General features: G+C 43.8%; 2 non-coding genes across 2 annotated transcripts; one reads left to right on the top strand and one right to left on the bottom strand.

Moving 5' to 3' along the window:
* Positions 1–461: 461 nt before the first annotated feature.
* trnah-gug (transfer RNA histidin (anticodon GUG)) lies at positions 462–533 on the top strand. Its single transcript has one exon. It is a non-coding gene; the product is annotated as a tRNA-His (tRNA).
* Positions 534–21,927: 21,394 nt separating this feature from the next.
* On the bottom strand, positions 21,928–22,009 carry trnas-gcu (transfer RNA serine (anticodon GCU)). Its single transcript has one exon. It is a non-coding gene; the product is annotated as a tRNA-Ser (tRNA).
* Positions 22,010–22,331: the final 322 nt, after the last annotated feature.

Below are 22,331 nucleotides of genomic sequence, written 5' to 3'. Positions count from 1 at the left end.
GAGCGGCGGTGAAGTAGGCCCAGGACCTCCATGTCTTCGGCAGAGTGGGAGGGAGATGTGAAATGTTGGGCCACAGGGCTGTGTGGTTCATTGGTGCGGGTGTCCCAGAGATGTTCCCTAAAGTGCTCTGCTAGGAGGCGCCCAGTCCCCAAATGTACAGGAGACTGCACCGGGAGCAACAGATACAATAAATGATATTGGTGGATGTGCAGGTAACAAAAGCTGCACTGTCCCCGGAGTGCTTGTTGTTTTGGAGAAATATATTTATCTCAGCCCTCAACACATTAATGATGGAATTAACACAGCCACTGGGGAACCGATGTTAAACAGTCAGACCATTCTGAGTTCCCACATATCTGCTACTGTTCGCTAAGCACTGATAGTATGCATTTGGTGCTCTGCCTAACATTCCTTATAATACTGTACTTAGAGCATGCACTCGTTGTGTTCGTCTGTGGTGTGCTGTGATCGTATAGTGGTTAGTACTCTGCGTTGTGGCCGCAGCAACCTCGGTTCGAATCCGAGTCACGGCACTAATAGCTCTGTGTGCCCCTGTCTTTTGTGAAATACAAAGGAATCAGTTGTTTCAAAGTTTTGATTTTCTCCAAGGTGATTTTTTCCTCCAAGTTCTGCTCGCTCACATCTCTGTGTTTCATATGTCAGAATTCAAATCCACCCGTTCTCAGAGATTTCTTCCCTCCTACGATCACTAACCGAACTTTCCATCCCATACCGCCATTTCATTAATTTGGAGATGCCGGTGTTGGACTATGGAGTACAAAGTTAAAAATGACCCAACACCAGTTTATGGTCTTACAGGTTTAATTGAAGCACTAGCTTTCAGAGCGCTGCTCTTTCCTCATGTGTTTGTGGAGTCATTTCCTATTTCATTGAGGCATTGCAGAATCTAATACAGACTCTCCCATTGATACCGATCTGTCTGTGTGGCTGGGGTCACTGTTACTGGGTGAACATGCCCCAAAACCCACCATCGGGACCTGCAGACCATTTGATCCATTTAGTTACCACTGCTGTGAGATCAATACTCATGTAGCAGCTTTTACTGATACGGACCAGATATTATTGGGGTTGGAGGGGGGGGGGGGGGCAAGCTCAGGAAAATGGCCCAGAACAGTATCGGGGAAAAGCGACTTCATTGGATAAGATCAGTTTCACTGCTTTTCTGCAATGGCTGAGCGCTATTACCACTGAACACTGAACTGTTAATTCAGACACCAGGTACCTGGGTTTCACTCCGACCATGCTAGGTGATAGAATTGGGATTCAATAAATATCTGGAATTAAGAATCTAATAACTCCTATATATCCATGTTCAATTGATGAAAAAAAAACAAAACTATCTGACGTCATTTAAGGAATGTAACAGCCATTCTTACCTGCTGGGGCCTCCATGTGACTCCAGAATCACGACAATACGGTTGAGTCTCAACTACCCGCTGTGCAATTTGGTATAGCAATCAATACTGCCGAGCCAGCGACGCCCTCATACTGTAACAGAATAGAAAAAAAAGTTCATTAGGCCCCAGCTAGATTACTGTGTGCAGTTCTGCAATTCAGAGTACTGCATGGATGTGATCGCACTGGGAACGTTGCAGTAGAGATTCACTGGGATATTGTCTGGGCTGAAGAGTTTCAGTTGTAAGGAGAGATTGGACAGACTGGGGTTGTTTGTCTCCGAGCAGAGGAGATTGGAGAAGACATGACTGAGATGTACTAAATACTGAGGGATATGGATAGGATAGACTGAAAGAAGCGTTTCTTATTGATGGAGAGATCGAACACTGGGGCCAAGAGATTTCGGGAAAAGGCAGAAAGGTTTGAGTAGATTTGCGGAAAGGGTCAGAGAGGCGGAAATCATTCTAACCTTAATAAAAAAACTTGAGATGTTGATTTGCGATGCCAAAACATGTAAGATCATGGGCTAAACGATGGAAAACTTGATTCAGGTCGTTAAGCAGTTGTGTTTGACAAGTGCGGCCACAACAGGCTGAAGGGCCTCCTTCGACGTTGTTGTCCTCCACAGTATTGTGGTTAGTGTCCCCACCTGTCACAGGGCTCAATAATCCGCTGGGGGCATCGTAAAGGTTTTAAACCTGTCGCTCTGTTCCCCAGTGAAGGTTATTCATGGCTGGCCTTGCATTCTCGATGGGACATGTCTCAGGAAGGACAGTGCTGTCTGAATCATTTGGGGAAGTACTGCAGCTCCTGGGGAGACAGAGTGTCAGTGAAAGTGCAAACACGTAACTTCAGCAAACTGCACATTGTGTTTGTGTTGCAATCAAAACCATTATATAGAGTTGTTCCTGACTGATGTGTTTCATTTAAAGCAGGAATCTGAGGAAGAAAACAGAATGAACCCATTCAGATCTGAGTGCAGAAACATTTCCAGCAGAACTACTGAGGTTGTACAGCGGAGAACCGCCTTTGGATGTATTGAATTCGGGTTGATGGGCGCAGCTTGCTTTCACTAGGCGGAGTTGCCAGTGTGTAAAGCCATTACACATGATCCAGATAGTGTTCAATGTGATGTTACATTTGATCAGTGGTTCGCACTGCTCTGAAGTCTGTAGGTTAGGTGGATTGGTCATGTAAATGGCGCTCATCTGTCCAGGGAGTGAACTCAGTAAGTTCAGTGAATTAGCCAGGGGTAACGCAGTGATAAGGTCAGCAGTCACAAGTTGCCAGGTTTTATTCCACCAGGTTTATTTGAAATCACAAGCCAGAGGTCTGCGGGGATAGAGACGGGAGCTAGGTCTGGTTGAGATGCTGTTCATAGTCTCCCGACAGACCCGATTGACTCAACTGTACTTTCTGCAATGTAGGGAATCGGTGATTCAATTAGAGAGGACACTTCCAGCGTTTACTGTGCTGCTAAGACATTGGAGACGATGCTGACAGCATTTAGTGGGGATAGAGTTTTATTTATTTGTGTTTTGGAAAATTTGAAACTAAACCAAGGAAAACCGAATGGAAGTTTTCCAGAGTATTTGAGGTTTGGAGAGAGTAAATATGTGGCAAATTCACTTTTTCAAGTTCATAAATTTCTGAAAGTCAAGATTTCAAAACCATCGATGTAGGACAAAGAAATAATGGGGGCAGAATTTCTCTCACTCAGACAATCTGTTTCCAAAATATTTGGAAAGGCACATTGAGAGACACACAAGCAGTGAGTTTCAACAGGAGAGAGACAGCCTGTGGCCAGGTAAAAGTGTAAAGGAGGATGGAGGGCGTAGAAGGTGCGAGGAAACAATATCTAATTTGGATGACTTCAGATGCAAAGAAATATCGGAAATGTCTGCAGCTGAGTAAGATTCAGCAAAAAAACTCAGTGTTTTTTAAAAGATTTCTATTAATATTCCACATGAAGCATAATAAATGGAACTGAGCAGATTTGGTATATTGTCAAGGAAAGCTATTCCATAATGAATAGGAAGTGACCCGTCTCTTGGAGATCGATTTCCTGCTTTAATCCCATGCCTTAAAGATGGGAGGAGGAACGCCATGATTTTGGGTTCATTTGATACTCATTGAAATCTGCCAATGTAACTGAGCATCAAAACTGCCATCTTGTTTTGTAGTTCAACCTTCTGTTTTTCTCATCAGTATTTTCGTTCAGCTGAAATAAATTCGGAGCAAAATTGAATTCAACATTGAACGTGGACGATCTTGCTCTTGCCCTTCATTGCACCGGAGATTTGTGAGAAATCGGTACCTCATCAAAGTCGAAGTAAAGCAATTTGATACTGTTGTAAGTTACATTGGGATAATGAAATGGAGTGCAAACGTTTCTTTTCTCCTTTCATTCCATCTTGACATTCTATGAATTTACGTCGAATGAAAGGGGAACAAATAAGGAAAGATCGAGTGCAATAGTTTATCCAGTGGGATTGTGAATTTTAATGTAATACTCCACACAAAGTTCTGATCAGTATTTTAAACAGTCAATTGAATTGGAACCGCAGAAAACTTTTCCAATGAAATGAATCTTTCAGTCTTTCACAACCTTTTGCTGTGTGAATCATACCGCGATCCATCATACAACGTGATCACCAAGTTGGAAACAATATTAGATCCACCAATTTTCTTTAGCCATCACAACATCTGCACATACCCATCTGCGGTGTGCCCAGTGCCATTTGTTGTATCCAGGCCCCAACACATTTCCTGTTCATGAGCTTATGAGCATAGTTCCTGATCTGTCTGATCAGATTGAGAAACCTTTTCTATCATTTCATCCCCTCCCCTCAGAATTCTAAAGGTATCAATAAAATAAGGCGTTAGACCAAATGATGTAGGATTGGAAGTCGGCCATTCAGCACATCGAGTCTGCTCCACCATTCAACGAACTCATGGCTGATCTGATAATCCTCAACTCCATTCTCCAGCATTGCCTCGACAAAGCTTTATCATCTTTCTGGTTAAATATCAGTGTGGCACAGTTTGAAAATACACAACAATTCAGCTTCAACAACAATTTCGGCAAGGAGTTCCATCGATTTACTGGCCCCTGAGCAAAGAAAATGCCCCATAGTCGTGTGCGGCCCTGTGGCAAAGTGGTTAGCGCTGCTGCCTTACAGCGCCAGAGACCCGCGTTCTATTCCTGCCTCAGGCGACGAGCTGCGTGGGTTTGTTCCGATTTCCGCCCACAAATGTGCAGTTTAGATGAATTGGCCATACTAAATTGCCTGCAGTGCTAGGTGTAGGTGGGTCGGTGCAGACTTGTTGGGCTGAAGGGCCTGTTTCCACACTAATCTAATTTCTGAACTAAACACGCAATATCTCATTCTGCTTTCCTCTTACCAGAGGGTGAACCACCAGCCCGTAACTACCCTGAATATTGAACGTTTATAAATGTTATTATGTGATTATAGGGCTCCCCTCCGTCTTCTTTGTTTCAAGGAGAATAATCCCAGCCTTTCATTCCACGAAGCTCCATTTTCTACAGTGTTGACAACATGCTCATTAATCTCTGCTGTCCCTGCAGCGTCCTTACATATTTTTACGGCAGGCGGAGACATTTATGTGAAGAAACGGTTGGAATTTCAAGCACAGACGGGAATTGGAACTTGAAATCAAACATGACTGGAATCAGATTTTCCACACAAGGACGAAATAGAGTAATGAACACTCCGACAAATGAGAATCTAATCATATTTCATTGACATTCAATAACTTTACTGTAAACAAATTACCCCGTGCAGTCGTCCACAGAGCTATTATTTCGGGGGGAAAAAACTTATAGAAACTGCCGACATAAATACTTTGACAACAACAACATGTTCTTTTGACATTTTTTGATTATAAACTCAACTCATTGTTCTGTGAATCCTACATCTTTTGCAAGGCACAAATGAGACGTTAATATAACTCTCTCCATTTGCCTAGATGGGTGTAACTTCAATAACACTTGAGGAACTGGACACCGTCCACGACAATGCAGTCACTTGAGTGTACCCTATTCAACACCTGCAATATTCATTCCCTTCACCACTAAGGCGAAATTGCAGCAGAGTGCACCAACTATAAGATGCACTGGAATAAGTCATTCTGGCATTTTTGACAACCTTCAAAGCTCAACAGCTGTACTAACGATAAGGACAAGGTTGGAAGATGCAACGAAACGCCACCATTTTCAACTTACCCTCCAAGGCCCATAGCACCCTGAGGTGGAAAGGAATCAGTGAGAAAATCATTGCTGAAACGGTCTTGATGGGCAAAGTTGCATACTTCAGCCTTTCATCTTTTGTCTTACAATTTTAAGAAAAATGTTGATTTATGCCATGACCAGACTTGTGCTCAGTCCTTTAGCTGTTCCCTAAACTGGTGGTTGCGAAAGTTCTGATATCATCCACAGCCTGTGGTCAACAATAGAAAATATCTGAAAATCCTCTCAATCAACTGACTCCCGTCAAGATTAGAGTGGTGTTGGAGAAGCACAGCAGGTCCGGCAGCATCTGAGGAGCAGGAAAAATGGACATTTCAGGCAAAGGTTTCAGGAATGAGACTGGGAGCACATTGGAGGGAGAGAGAAATGGGAAGGGTGTGGGGCTGGGGAGAAGGTAGCTGAGAGTGCTGTAAGTGGATGCGGGTGTGGGGTGAACATGATATGTCAGAGAAGTAGGTGGGGTGGATAGTTGGGAATGAAAATGCACAGGTGGGACAAGTCAGGCAGACGGTGTTGAGCTGGAAGGTGAGAACTGGGGTAAGGTAGGGGGAGGGGAAATGAGGCAACGGGGGAAGTCCAAATTGATGCCATGGGATTTAAGGGTCCCGAGGCAGATGATGAGGCTTTCTTCCTCCAGGTTGTGAGGCAGTGGCAATACAGGAGGCCCAGGACCTGCATGTCCTCGGGAGAGTGGGAGGAGGAGTTGAAATGTTTAGCCAAGGGGCACTGGGGTTGATTCTTGCGGGTATTCTGGAGATATTCTCTGAAGTGTTGTGTGAGAACACATCTCTTCTCTCTAACTTAGAGGAGACCGCATCGGGCGGAACGTATACAAGAACTGGCATGTGTGGAAGTGCAGGAGAAACTTTGATGGACGTGGAAGCCTCCATTGGAGCCTTGGATAGAGGTGAGGAGGTAGATGTGGGTGCAGGTTTTGGAATTCCTGCAGTGACAGGGAAATTTATATTTCCCTCCCCACCCCTATCCACTTTTCAAAAAGACTCTTTCCTCCACGACTACCTAGTCAACTCGACGCCCTCCAAAAACCCACCCTCCCCTCACGGCACCTTACCCTGCCACCACAGGAATTGCAAAACCTGCACCCACATCTTCCCTCTCACATCCTTCCAAGGCTCCAATGAGCCTTCCACATCCATCAAATGTCCGTGTGCACTTCCACACATGTCGTTTATTGCATCGGTTGCTTGGGATGTGGTCTCCTCTACATTGGGGCCAACAGACACATTCTCGGAGAGCGCTTCAGAGAACATTTCCAGGGAACCCGCAACATTCAACTCCAACGCCCCATGACCAAAAACATTAATTACCACGTCCCCCGACTCTCTCAAGGACATGCAGTTCCTGGGTCTCCTCCACCGCCATTCCCTCACCACCAGACGCCAGATCTTCCACCTCGGGACCCTCAACCCCAGGGCATCAACGTGGTCTTCACCAGTTTCCTCATCTCTCCACGGTCACCTTATCCAAGTTGCAACTTTCTAACTTGCCACCATCCTACTGACCTGTCCCACTTGTCTATCTTCCTTTCCACCTATCCGCTCCACCCTCTTCTCCGACCTATCACCTTTAACCCCATCTCTATCCACCTCTTGCACTCTCAGCTAAATCCTTCCCAGACCCATTCCTCCCGTTTATCGCTCCACCCACGAGGCTCCCAGCTTTATTCCTGATGAAGGGCATTTGCCCGAAACGTTAGTTTTTTCTGCAACTCGGATGCTGCCTGACCTGCTGTGCTTCTTCAGCACCACTCTATTCTTGATTCTGATTTCCAGCACCTGCAGTACGCACTTCCGTCCATCTGATTCCCCTGTCCATTGATCTTGAATAGGCCGTTGCTGAAGTTCCAGCATCATTTCCCTGCTCTTATATTCCCACCTGCTATCAAGAACAGAAAGTTTTTCCAACCCATCGAGATCACATGATACCTTGTCCAATCACCTTCAAACATTCGTGAATGTCTACTCCAATTTCTCTTTTATTACTTTAAACCACTCAGTATTCACACTTTACTCATTGTGCGTCCTCAAATTCATTATCACCCACTTCACTGGATTGAATTCCTTTCAGCACATTTTCTTGCCAATTGTTTCCCTGCAGTCTATGGCTTTCTTCCTAATGGTTAACGACATGACTAATTGTTACCTGATTTGCAAACAGCTAAATGATGGCCACGACAAATAATTAAAAATCGTTGACCTATATGTGTAAACAATAGAACTCATAGAAGCCATGGTTCATAAGCTTGCAGAGGACAGCAGAATTGGAGACTGTAAAGAAGGTGATCTAAGATTCCAGAAGGATCTTAATCCATTGCGTCTTTGGGTTGAAAAATGTCACATGAAGTTCAATCTGGATAAATGGAAGGTATTGCATTTTGCTACATCAAATAAGAGTAGGGCTTATACAATTAATGATCGGGCGTCGCATCGTGCTATGGAACACACAGGCCAGGAATGCAAGTACATAATTAATTTCAGTTTGCTTCATATATAGACAGAATGGTTAAAAAATGTCATCTCGCCTTCGTTGCTCAGTCCTTTGAGCGTTGGGGTTGGTACGTTATGTTGAAGTAGAATAGGACATTGGGTGATGCGTCTTCTGGAACACTGTGTCCAGTTCTTGCCGCCCAGTAAAAGCAAGGAAATTATTCAGCTGGAGTAGGTTTAGAACAGGTATACCTGCGTATGGCTAGTGGGGAAGGTTTGTGTTATAACGAAAGGTTGGATAGGCTGAGAATATTTTCTCTCTAGCACTGGAGGTTGAAAGGTGACGTGATAGAAATGTAAAAATTATTGAGAGTTCGGCTCGAGTTAACTGTAACTGTCTTTTCTCCAAGGAGGGGGGACTTCAATACGAGAGGGAAAATGTTTAAATTGAAATGAGGGATTTAAAATTAGACATGAGAGGCTTTTTTAACAGAGGATGGTTTATGTGTGCAATTCACTTCCTGAGGCAGTGATGAATGAAAGTACATTTGCAATATTTACAGGCTATTTGGATCGATAAATGAATTGGAAAGTATCAAGTGGGATTAACAAAAGCTCTTCATTCATGCCTAGTACATAATTTATTGCCCAGAGTGAAGATCAGAATCAACCACGATATTATGGATCTGGAGTCACATACCAGCCAGACACAGACGACAAGCAACATGAATTCGACTGGGACAACACTACCATTATAGGGCAAGCCAAACAGAGAACAGCCAGGGAATTCCTAGAGGCATGGCACTCATCCACAGACTCTATCAACAAACACATCGACCTGGACCGAATATACCGGCCACTCCAGCGGACAGCTCGAACTGACAACCGGAAGCAGCAGAGACAGGCCACTACAAATGCCGGAGGAAACAGCACAGAAGCGCTTCACAGGAGGCTCCCAAGCACTGAGGATGTCACCTAGACAGAGGACGAAACGTTTGCAAGACAAATTCCCAGGTCGGCGAACAAAACCACAACAACGAGCACCCGAGCTACAAATCTTCTCCCAAACTTTGAGTTTCCTTCCCTATGAGGCATTAGTGAATCAGATCTACAACAACTGATTCAACATCATCATTAGACTCCAGGAATTTATTGAAATAAAATTCCAGCATCTGCCATGCCAGGGTTTGAACCCGTGTCCACAGAATTATATCTGTACATTCATATTAACAATGCAGTAATAATATCACAAAGGCATTGTTAACCCTCAGCAGTTGCAAGAGCCATCAGATGCGACTCGTCTAGTTTGGCATTATGTTCAGTATGAGCTGGTAGGACAGAAAGGCCTGTTTTCATGCTGTGTGAGTCTATGACTTTGACGCTATGAAACTGGCAGCTGGTTGGGATTAACAGCAGCATTGACAGTTTAATTGATCTCCTTCTGGGATATGTAATCTTGTTGGTTACTGTGGAGGTTCTTCTGCTCATTGAGCCCTTCCCACACACGGGACTGTTGAATAGCCTGTCCCCAGTTTGACTGAGTAGTTGAGATTCCACTTCAGCAGGTAATTGAATCCGGCATTGCGCTGGTTTCTCTGTGATATCGTTGTCTTTGTATCTACCCAGGATGAACGATTGGTTCAAATCATGTCCATGCAGACGCAAGTACCGTTGTCCATGTTGTGAATGTGTTTTTATTCTTCCTGATATATCCACAGGGTGTGGATGTCGCTGGTCAGGATAGCATTTGTTGTTCTTCCTGATTCGCTGCTGCCTCTCTGCACAAAAGATATGAATTCGATCCCAGTGTCGTGTGACTGTGTTCAGTTTGCACATTCTCTTCTTGCTTGTGTGAGTTTCCTCCCACAGTCTGAAGGTGTGTAGGTTACTGGGATCAGCCATGGGAAATGAAGGGACTGAACAGGTATGGAGTGTGGGTCTGAAAAGGATGTGCTTCAGAGGGATAGTGTCCCACACAGTCGTCATTCTCGGATTAAGGGTCAGCTATTTGCTTCAGGTCCTGGAGACACAAGTAGGCAGGATTGGGTAAAGATGGTAGCATCCCCTATATAAGTGACATGCATGAATGGGATTGCAAGAAATTAAAGTCATGTTCTCTGTTCCTGAGGTCAGGCTTCCATTCCAGGTTTTATTCATCAAACTTTAACATTACCAGTTCCGTGTGTGAGTCCCCAGGGATGAGTAGTTTATTATATAACCACAACACCACCTTCTCCTGGTTGCAGTCTTTATTGGGAACAAGAAGCTGATTCTGAGCTGATGCGAACAAAAGCAGATGCCAATGTCAAAACCACTGATCCAAATAGGAAAATGAAATTTCGAACCTTGCCACCCTAAAGTTAAAGTCTCCACACTCTTTGGATGCGCCAATCGGCTGTCTCAGCAACATGTGCTGTTTATAGTCATAATATTATAAATGGGGGCAAGTATTCCCTTCCGCCCCGCTTTTGAGCAGGAGCTGTCCCAACCTCGGAAATACATGCGCCTCTCTCCTGTCATTCCATCCCAGTTTCCAATTGGATCTTCGTGCATGCTTCATACAGTTTCTCTGATTCCGGTTCTGGAACTAGGATTATGTGTGATTTCATGCAGCAATTGGTCCTGCCTTCTGTGGGCAAAGTGATGAAGTAGCCGAAGTTCATATATAATGATATTGAAGCATACGTTTCAACAATATTCTGCAATCTCCCAAGAGTTTGGAGAGTTTCATTAATCCCATTCTCCTGTACGCTCATTCATGGAATCTCCACAGTCTCTGGGGACGCTAAAGTTAAAGATTCGGTTCATTCTGCTTTCCCACATGCCTGTCGCTATGTCCTGATATTGTACATTCTTCCTGACATTTCCTCTGCTACCATACAGGTTGCAGTTTGCAAGCGTGCTATGTGGAATGCTGTAACCGTTTAGTAGTTCGAATTTTATGTTGCGATTGCAGCGACCTCGGCTAGAATCCACATCATGGCAGTCAGTTCTCTCAAAGTTTTACTTTTGGTGAAACACGGTCAGAAATTAATCGTTTTTACAAGATAATATTCTCCGAGGTGATGATCGGTTTTCCATCGAATTTTGTTCTCTGATATTTCTACATTTCATGTATCAGGATTTTAACCCAAAAGTTCTCGAAGATGTCTCTCCCTCGCACTCTCCCTAACTCTCTTTTCCGTCTCGCGTCCCATTTGACTGAGGCATTGCACAATCTAACATACACTTTCACGTTGATCCCATCCAGTCTGTGCCGTTGCATTCACTGTTGCCCCAATCTCTTCATTGGCACCTTCAAATCATTCGATCCGTTGGGATAGCTTGGCTGTGACATCAATTCACTTTTAGCAGCTTTTACTGACATGGACAAGAGATTATTGGAGTGTGAGGCTCAATAAAAGGGCATAAGGAATAATTGGGGAAAAGAGACTCTATTGGAAAAGATCCCCCGTGAGGGATTTCTGCGATAGCCTAGTGGTATTATCGCTGGATTGTTAACACATCAAAGCCAGGTAATATTCTGGGGAGAAGGGTTGGATTCTCACCACGCCACGAAAATGATAGTTTGTGAATGCAATAAATGCCTAGAATTAAGAATACGTTGTATGAAAAACCCATGTGTTTCACTGACGTCCTTGAGGGAAGGAAACTACCGTCCTTATCTGGTCTGGCGTCCACGTGACTCCAAACTGGAAGGCAATAAATGCTGCAGCGCCACCCCCGATGCTGTTACAGAATAGAAATATGTTCATTCGGCTCATTGCTAGAATTGTCCAGGGATGAGTCGCACTGGGAGAGTTGCAGGAGAGATTCACTCGGATAGTGTCGGAACTGAAATTGTGCATTGAAAAATACCTTGATTGTTTGCTAAGTCTCCGATCTGTTAGAATGACCATGTGAGCTTCACTTCTTTCATATGTAAAGTGCAAAGCTTTTTTATTTTAAAGTTTCATTCTCAGGTGATGTTTAACAACTGGTGTCTGCCCCCCTGTGCTGCTGTCTGTTCCATAATATTTAGACTGATTCTAATTTATAAAAATGAGTTACCAGAGACTTACATGGAGTCATGCAGTTTTTGAGCAACGTACAATGTAACTCTGTAAGTACAAATTCACCCCACAGACGTGTGTGTGTGTGTGTGTGTGTGTGTGTGTGCGCGCGCGCACGCGTGCGCACTCGTGTAGGAGGGTCTTTGTTTGTAGATAGGGCAATAGGATCACCTGTATTGTGACATGAACCCAATGACCATGGGTACCAGTCTGCGGGGGCACTTTTAGCTGCTGCCTGTTCCAAAGACCGCCTTGTCGGGTTGTTACCCGAAGATCCGAGTTCGAATGTCCTGGATCACTGAAGTGCTCTCCAACTGGGAAGGTGACACCTGTCTGTTGATTGATGTGCAGCGCCGATTCCGTTGTTGTAGCCTCTGCTCAGCTTCACCAATGTACCATGTCTTAAGGCATTCTTGCCTGTAGAGTGTTGGTTTTTGTTTAGATGAGCGTCAGTCTAAACATTATGGCATGGACGCAGCACACAGGGACTAGCACCTTCAACATATTATCTGTGCTGACACTAATTGGTAAAGCCCACCTGAGAATGTAACTGTGAAAAGAAAGTTTTTCGATTTACATAAGAAAGAAATGAACCTAACATAGTCATTCTAACAAATGGAAGACTTAACAAGCAATCAAGGTATTTTTCCAATGTATAATTTCAGTGACATTACACTGTAACCGTTCGCTATACATTCTGTACCTTACCACTGTGTACTCCACAACCACCTGATGAAGGAGCAGCTCTCCAAACGCTATTGCTTCCATTAAACTTGTTGGACTATGACCTGGTGTTGTGCGATTTTTAACTTTGTATTAGAATGCGGATCTCACAATTAAAATAGAGACGAAGAAGCATTTATTCTCTCAGACAGTTCCGTATCAGTGGACTTTCTTGGAGCAGAAGGCTGTTGAGGAAGTGTCATTAGGTGTAATGAGGCTGAGATCGGTAGATCTTCAAACAGCAAAGACATCAAGCATTATGGCAAAAGGCAAGAAAGTGCAGTTCAAGGTTAACAGATCAGATATGAAACCATTCAATAGTGGAACAGACTTGGTGGTCTGAATGGTGAGTATTTGTTCCTAAAATTGTTGGCCTTAATATGAAGCTGCAAAACAGACCTGAGTAAAACGTACCAAATTTTAAAAAAAGCGTGGTCCCCCGGAGCACTGAAGCGAGGTGAAATGTACAAAGAACAGCACACAAAGGGCAGACAATATTGGGTAATTGATCTGAAGTGATCAGTATACCAAGTTAAACAGGAAAACCGATATTCAGTATCTACATTGAACCTGGCTCCACGAGGCATGTAGTTAACTTTCACAAACCACTATTCCCCTTCCGTTTTCCTGACGCCCCCTCCGTTCTTGTTTTAAACTGATTGAAGGTCAGGCAATTGCCAATGACATTGCTGATTTGGAACTGTAGCATATAGAACATAGAACATGAGAGTGCAGTACAGGCCCTTCGGCCATCGATGTTGCGCAGCCATGTCATACTAATCTGAAGCCCATCCCATTACAAAATTCCATGTACGTCCATATGCCTCTCCAATGACGACTTAAATGCACTTAATCTTGGCGAATCGACCACCGTTACAGGCAAAGCATTTCATGTCCTAACTACTCTCTGAGTAAAGAAACTACCTCTGACATCTGTCTTATACCTTTCTCCCCTCACTTTAAAGTTGTGACCCTCGTGTTTGCCGTCCCCAAACTTGGAAAAAAACTCTCCCTGTCCACCCTATCTAAACCTCTGATTATCTTGTATGTCTCTATTAAGTCACCTCTCAGTCATCTCTCCAACGAGGACAGCCTCAAGGCCCTCAGTCTTCCATCATAATACATTCCTTCCATACCAGGCAACAGGCTAGAAAATCCCCTCTGCACTCTTTCCAAAGCGACAACATCCTTCTTATAATGCGGAACCAGAACTGTTGACAATACTTCAAATGTGGCCGTACCAGATCTTTGTACAGCTGCAGCATAACCTTCTGATTCCAGAACTCAATCCCTCTATTAGTAAAGGCCAAAACACTGTTTTCCTTCTTAACAACCCTGTCAATCTGAGTGGCAACTTTCAGGGATGTGTGTACATGGACACCGAGATCTCTCTGCTCATCTGCACTCCCAAGAATCTTACCATTAGCCCAGTACTTTGCATTCCGATTACTCCGTCCAAAGTGTATCACCTCACACTTGTCCACATTAAACTCAATTTGCCACCTCTCAGCCCAGCTCTGCATCCTATCTATGTCTCTCTGCAACCTACTACATCCTTCGTCACGATCCACAACTCCACCAACCATAGTGTTGCCCGCAAATTTACTAACCCAACCTTCTAAGCCCTCATCCAGGTCATTTATAAAAATGACGAATAGCCCTGGACCCAACATCGACCCTTGCGGAATGCCGCTAGTAACTGGACACCAAGATGAACATGTTGCATCAACTACAACACTCTGTTTTCTTTGAGTGAGCCAATTACTGATTCAAACTGCTATGTCTCCCACAATCCCATTCCTCCACATTTTGTATAATAGCCTACTGTGGGAATCTTATCGAACACCTTGCTGAAATCCATATACAGAACATCAACCTGCTTACTCTCATCTACCTGTTTGGTCACTTTGTCAAAAAACTCATAAGATTCGTTAGGCACGACCTTGACAAAACCATGCTGACTGTCCCTGACCAGATTATTCTTTTCTAGATGATTATAAATCCTATCTCTTATAATCTTTTCCAACGCTTTACCAACAACTGAAGTGAGACTCACTGGTCTGGAATTACCAGGGTTGTCTCTAAAACCCTTCTTGAACAAGGGAACCACATTTGCAATCCACCAGTCCTATTCCTGTAGATAATGATGATTTCTGGATCAATGGCACTGGCTCGGCAATCTCTTCCTTTGCTTCCCAGAGGATTCTAGGATAGATCCCATCTGGCCCAGAGGACTTGTCAATTTTTACACTCTACAGTATTTCTAATACCTCTTCCCTGTGAACCTCAATCTCTTCGAGTCGAGATGCAAGTATCTCTGTATCTTCCTCGCCAACATTTTCATTTTATATAGTGAACACTGTGGAAAAATATTTATTTAGTGTTTCCCATGTCTCCTCTGACTCCACACACAACTTTCCACTATTATTCTTGATTGGCCCTAATATAACTCTCGTCATTCTTTTCTTCCTGACATACCAATGGAAAGCCTTCGGGTTAACCCTGATCCTATCCGCCAACAACTTCTCATGTCTCCTCCTGGCTCTCATGTCTCCTCCTGGCTCTTCTGAGCTCTCTTATTAGGTCATGCAGGGAAACGATTCCTTCTGATGCACAACATCATTCTGCTTCAAAATATCAGGCAGTATTTCATGTTGATTACTGTAAACGTTAACCTTTAACAAGTCATGACAGTGAAATCACTGAATCCTCATCACTATACTACCAGGGAAGATTTCTGTTAAAATCACCCTGGACACCAAGAAATTCGCCATTCTATTCGCCCATCCTTCTGTGCGTGATCCCCTCGGCCCAATTCCGGTCTTGTTGGTTGGTTTACAATACTGAGGCTATCCAATCATCTTTGCATTTCAGTTTCTAAAGGATGAGACCTTCTCTCTGAGCTGGCAATGTGCTTGCTCAGTGGTGATAAAACTGTCCTTGTAAACTAGAAAAGTGCTTGAAATAGGCGATTCCTGTTTTTCATTCCAAGAACTTGAGGCAAACCGTTTGGCAGGACAGGAAATAGCGGGCGTGAGCAGTGATCAAGTTTGGCAGCAAGAACGAGGTGAGGCAGTATAAACTACAGAGTAATGGGGAAACAATGTGCAAAGAACACTGGGACGGGAGGGGCTGAATGCTTCCTTTCTTTGCTGTAACCAGACATTGGTGTTGATCTCTGAAACGGGACAACATCAGACCAGTCGATGAAATCTTACTTTCTCCTTGTTTTCTCCCGAGGCCTGTGTCACACTTGGGGAAATGTGTCTGCGTGCTTCAGTCTATGGGTAAAAATGGGGTCCAGTTTCCATCTCAATCTTTAATCCCACTTATTGCGTTTTACGAGATTAAAACGTACCAGAGAAATTAGTATTCAGGTGAAACGTCAGAGCTTACAAGGTTACAGACCAAGTGCTGGGAAATGAGATGAAGGGACCCATTTCTGTGCTGTAAACACTCGATAATTCAATCGTTTTTGAGGGGAAACATATCTGCAGTGACATAATTCCAAAAACGGAGTTATGAAGAAACGGTGCAACTGCTTCTGCCCTCATCCCTGGTGGTCTAGTGGTTAGTATTCAGCGCTTTAACTGAGTGCCCTGGGTTTCATGACCGTTCAGGAAATCAGGACTTCTTGTTCCTGATGCAGAGAGCGCAGCTCTACCAGGAATCTGTTCCATGCCTTAGATCAGTCAATACCCCAGCTCATCAAAGAAGGGAAAAGTGCCTTCCCTCTCTCTGCATAGTCAGACAGTTAATCCTTCATTCTCCTCTGATTCCACTTTCCAAAGAATTTCAAAATAATGTCAAAACTGAGTCTCAGCTATTTCTTTTCTGTGCTTTTCATCCATCGGAGCTGCAGCGACTAAGTGCTTTGGTTTCTGAAAACGAAACGTACCCATGAGCAATGTATTGGGCTATTCCAGGATTGCCTTCTCTGACAACAGTGGGACATGACTGGTGTTGTCTATGATATGGAAGTGCCAGTGTTTGAGTTGAGTAGACAAAGTTAAAAATTACACAATATCAGGGCAGAGTCCAGCAGGTTTATTTGGAAGCATTAGCTTTAGGAGAGCCGCTCCTTCATCAAGTGGGTGTTTTTCTGCAGAAACTTGGTGTGTGTGTCAATATGCGCGAACTTTTGGAAGATCATTTGGACTTTAACCGATCCGTTCGTGGTGTCGACGGTACCCATGACTTGGAGGTGTTGGTGTTGTACTGGGGTAGATACATTTAATAATCACACAAAGCCATTTTAGATTCCAACAGTTGACAAACACCTGATGACGAAGCAGTGCATGGAACACTGGTGCTTCCAAATAACTCTGTTCGATACAATCTGGTGCTGTGTGATTTTTACTCTGATAGCTCTTGGTAATGTTTAACTGATCGAAGACAGTGAAAGAACTTTCATTCGTGGAGATGAAAATTTCAAATATTATCCACAACAGCATAACAAAAGTGATTAGGTTGGATTTGTGATGAATCTCCACAATGCGCTTGTGCAAAGTAAAAGTCGAACTTACAACTGCCTGATCCGGAGCCAGCTCTTCGAATGGTTGCACCAATGGCCAGATGCACAGCCGAGATTTTACACGCTGCAGAGCTCTGGTGTTAACAAGGACATGAGCAATAACAGTAACAGTCACAAGGTGAACAAAGAACAAAGATAATCACCATCATGATTCACTTCAATTTGGCCTCAAAGCAACGAGCATTCACAATCTGATCAGCCAATCAATGAGGTCACTGCCGATCTTAGAAATTGCAACTGACTTTGATGCGTTTTCACCATAATTTGAGGTAAACTCCAGCCTAATCATAACATCGCATATTCCCATTAATTTTTTAATTTAGATATCGTTAATGACCTGTCCGAATTTGCAGGAAATGAGTGAAAACGTCCTTCCGATGATGTAATCCAGCGCAGAGTCGGCCAGAAATGAAAAGACAAAGACATGAAGCATCACTCCCATTTCTCTCTGTACCAATGCGTTTTCCTGAGTTGAATATTTGCAGGACTTGTCTTTACTATCTAAATAATTAATTATTTTCCCGGGAAAGATTCTTCATAAATCAATTAACATATGAGGTGTCGAAACATATTTTACTTTAGATTAAAATAGTTGAATATCCTTTCCCCCAGCCTAATATCCCAATGCTCCCTCCTCTTCCATGTAAATACAAGCTTCTCCACGTGATGTTGGAGCTCCCAACATGACGTTACAATGCTCCTTGCTGCTCCATGTCAATAGAAGCTGCTTTACTTGAATTTGGACCTCCCAGTTTGATGTCCCAATGCTCCCTGTTCCTTGTCATTACCAGTGGTGCAGTTGAGTTTAGACCTACCACTCTGATGTCCCAATGCTCCCAGCTGTTACATGTCACTAAAAGCTGGTCCTTGTGTGGTTGGAGCTCCCAGTCTGATGTCCCAATGCTCCTTGCTCCATGTTAGTAGAAGTGGTGCAGCTCAGGCTACACCTACCACTCTGATGTCCCAATGCTCCCAGCTGCTATATGTCATTAAACGCTGATCCTTGTGAGGTTGGAGCTCCCAGTCTGATGTCCCAATGTTCCCTCCTCCATATCAATAGAAGCAGTCTAGTTGAGGTTGGATGTATCACTCTGATGTCCCAATGCTCCCTGCTGCTACATGTCATTAAAAGCTGCTCCAGGTGAGAGTGGAACTCCCAGACGGATCTCGCAAAGCTCCTTGCTCCATGTCAACTGAAGCTGCTCCAAATATGGTTAGATCTTGCATTCGGATGTTCCAATGCTCCCTGCTGCTCCATGTCAACTGAAGCTGCTCCAGGAGTGGTTGGAACTCCCAGACTGATGTCACAACGCTCTCTGGTCCACGTCAAAAGACGCTGCTCCAAATGAAGTGGGAGATCCCATCCCTGGCAGCTCACATACTTCTATACCATCATAGAAATACTGCCCACTGAACATCCCCACCACTGGACCAATGGTGGAATAACCACATCATGAGAACCGAATATTATTTTTCGTCACCACCAAATCATTATTTCCAAAAGTCATTCTTTCTTAAACCTTATTTCGCATGTGCATACTGCAGTCCATCCGAAGTAAGATAATGGTGCTAATTGATGTATGCTTAATAAAAATTACATCCTATTTTTCATGTTGATTAACTGCGAGTTAACAAGAACAATGTTTGTATTCAAAACACACTTTTATTCCAGGTGAGAGAATGTAGTTTGCATTATTTAAAATGAACTTGTTCACTGCGTAAAATGATCAAAAAGATTTCAATTTCAAAACAACATTGGTAACGTTGTCATCCATCTTGAAATGTGGTGTCTTCTTCTTTCAACCAGACGGGTATTATATCAAAAAGTCTATTACTGATATGCGTATAGACACTTTAAATCGCAAGGATTGTGAAGGTGTGTAACTCAGGTTGAGGTTTAAGGTGTAGGTTTGCTCGCTGAGCTGTAGGTATGATATCCAGACGTTTCATTACCTGGCTAGGTAACACCATCAGTGGCGACCTCCATGTGAAGGGAAGCTGTTGTCTCTTGCTTTCTATTTATATCTTTCTCCTGGATGGGGTTCCTGCGGTTTGTGGTGATGTCATTTCCGGTTTGTTTTCTGCGGGGTTGATAGATGGCATGTAGATCTATGTGCTTGTTTATGGCGTTGTGGTTGGAGTGCCAGGCCTTTGGGATTTTTCTGGCATGTCTTTGCTTAGACTGTCCCAGGATCAAGGTGTTTCCCAAGTCGAATCGGACTACCAAGAATCCATAAACCAGGAGGCCCCCCTCAGACCCATAGTCTCATTACCCGGAACACCAACTTACAGACGGGCCAAAGGACTACACGCAAGACTGAATGCCTCATAGAAGAGTCACAGCACTCCATCCACTCCACCCAGGAGTTCCGAAAAATCATCAAAAACACCAAAATAGAGGAAGAAGAAGCAACGATCTCATTCGACATAACAGCACTGTTCACCTTCATCAACATCGACCTGGCAAAGGAAACATTTACCACACTTTTAGAAGAGACCATCACAGACGCACCAACAACCATCAATCACATTCCCAACGAAAACATCATGAAGCTAGTGGACCTGTGCCTCACCACCCACTTCACTTTCAACAACATATCTACAAACAAACCAACAGCACACCCATGAGATCTCTGCTATCAGGATTCATAGCAGAGGCGGTTATGCAAAGACTAGAACAAACAGCCCTACCAACAATCAAACCAAAAATCTGGGTCCACTACGTAGATGACACCTTTGTCATCACAAAACAAAACAAGATAGAAGAGACATTTGACATCATCAACAACACCTTCACAGGCATAAAGTTCACCAAGGAGGAAGAAACCGACAACAAACTCGCATTCCTGAACGTCACAGTAGAAAGAAAGGACAACGGAGAACTACAAACCTATGTATACAAAAAACCAACAAACACTGACCAAATACTTAACTACACCAGCAACCATCCCAACACACACAAACGAAGCTGTATCAGAACACTATTCCAAAGAGCCACCACACACTGCAGCACAGACGAACTTCGGAAAACAGAGGAGAACCACCAATTCAACGTATTCGAGAAGAACAGATACTCAAAAATACAGTTCGCAGATTCCTCAAGAACAAACCACGACAAGCAGACCAAACACAGCCAGAACCCCTAACCACCTTACCATACATCGAAGAAGTTTCAGAAATTACAGCCAGACTATTCAGACCCCTCGGAATCCTAGTAGTACACAAACCCACCAACACTCTCAAACAAAAACCAACTTAAAAGACCCAGTACAACCCAAGGACAAAACCAACGTCATCTACAAAGTTCCATGCAATGACTGCCACCAACACTATGTAAGACAAACAGGAAGAAAGTTAGCCACCAGGATATACGAACACCAGCTAGCCACAAAAAGCCACAACCTTCTCTCCTTCGTAGCCCTACATACGGATTAGAAATACCACTATTTCGACTGGGACAACACATCTATCCTGGAACAGGCTAAGCAAAGACATGCCAGAGAATTCCTAGAGGCCTGGCACGTCAACCACAATGCCATAAACAAACACTTAGATCTAGATGCCATCTATCAACCCCTCAGAAAACGAACAGGAAATGACATCACCACAAACCCCAGGAACCCCATCGAGGAGAAAAATATAAATAGAAAGCAGGAGACAACAGCTTTGCTTCAATTGGAGGTCGCCACTGATGATGATGTTACCTAGCCAAGTAATGAAACGTCTGGATATCAAAGTTACAGCTTAGTGAGCAACCCTACACCCTATATTTTAAATCATTTTTCATGTTTATGTTGCATGAATCTTACGGTTATTGATCCACACTTTAGTTTCACTCCCTATAGGTAACATGCTGATTTCTCCAGTTGTTCATAGTTCAATGTGAAGCATCCAGTGTGTGCATAACGAGAAGGAGCTTGCTTCCTACATCTTGTGTTTATCTGTGCCTTATGTCCAGCATTCATCAATGGCGAGAGCAAGGGGCGAGGGCGAGACCAATGTGTAAGTCTCTCCGTGCGCATGCACGGCACCCACAGCGGCAATTCTCCACTGTGCATTTACACCCAGTTCTCTGTGCCCCTAAACCCACACCCTGCCCCTTTGAAATATCTCCATTATTTTGTGCTGTTTCGCTGTGCTCTTCTCACCAGGATGAATTACTTCTACTCAACTCCCTCCAGATTTCATCTGAGAAAACATTCATTAAGAATCCCTTTGCATAAACATGCACTTCGCAGCTCTCGGTATTTGATTTTCCTGGATGTCTTTCATACGAAAAAACGTTCACAGCAGCTTGTAATGAAAAAGAAAATCGCGTTTCGTTTCATTATCCCAAAGCAACCTCCATTTCAATGCAGTTTCGTCAAACGGCACAAACTATTCCTTGCGATTTTGTAATAGCGACAAAGCATATAAACTGAGCGTTGGAGCTCCAGTTTTAATGCAACAGTTGAAAACAGCACCATTGGAAGCCGTTGATGACAGCGACGAGAGTGGGATTCGAACCCACGCGTGCAGAGCACAATGGATTAGCAGTCCATCGCCTTAACCTCTCGGCCACCTCGTCACAGACGCTCGAAAACCTATGACCTTATGAATAATTGAATTTCGTAAATTATGCAGAGCAGCAGATGTTTCTCCCTGGTGTTGGTGAAATGAGAAACAACACAGTCCAAGACGATGGTCTGACCCCTGGGTTGTGGGGCAAGTGCACTCCCACTGTCACATTTGCACACATTGTTCTGAACAAAAATGAGGAAATGACTATGTAACAATGTCAGTTGAATTCTGTGAAATTTGAAGTCAACGGAATGAAGAACCCGAGACAGCAGGAGGTGTTCTTACAATAAAGAGTTGGATAGAGCTCTTAACGACAGTGGAATCAAGGG

This window comes from Chiloscyllium punctatum, chromosome 23, assembly GCF_047496795.1.
Source record: "Chiloscyllium punctatum isolate Juve2018m chromosome 23, sChiPun1.3, whole genome shotgun sequence".
In the NCBI taxonomy this organism is placed as follows: Eukaryota; Metazoa; Chordata; class Chondrichthyes; order Orectolobiformes; family Hemiscylliidae; genus Chiloscyllium; species Chiloscyllium punctatum.
The sequence above is the reverse complement of the archived record's forward strand: the minus strand, read 5'-3'. Positions and strand labels throughout refer to the sequence as shown.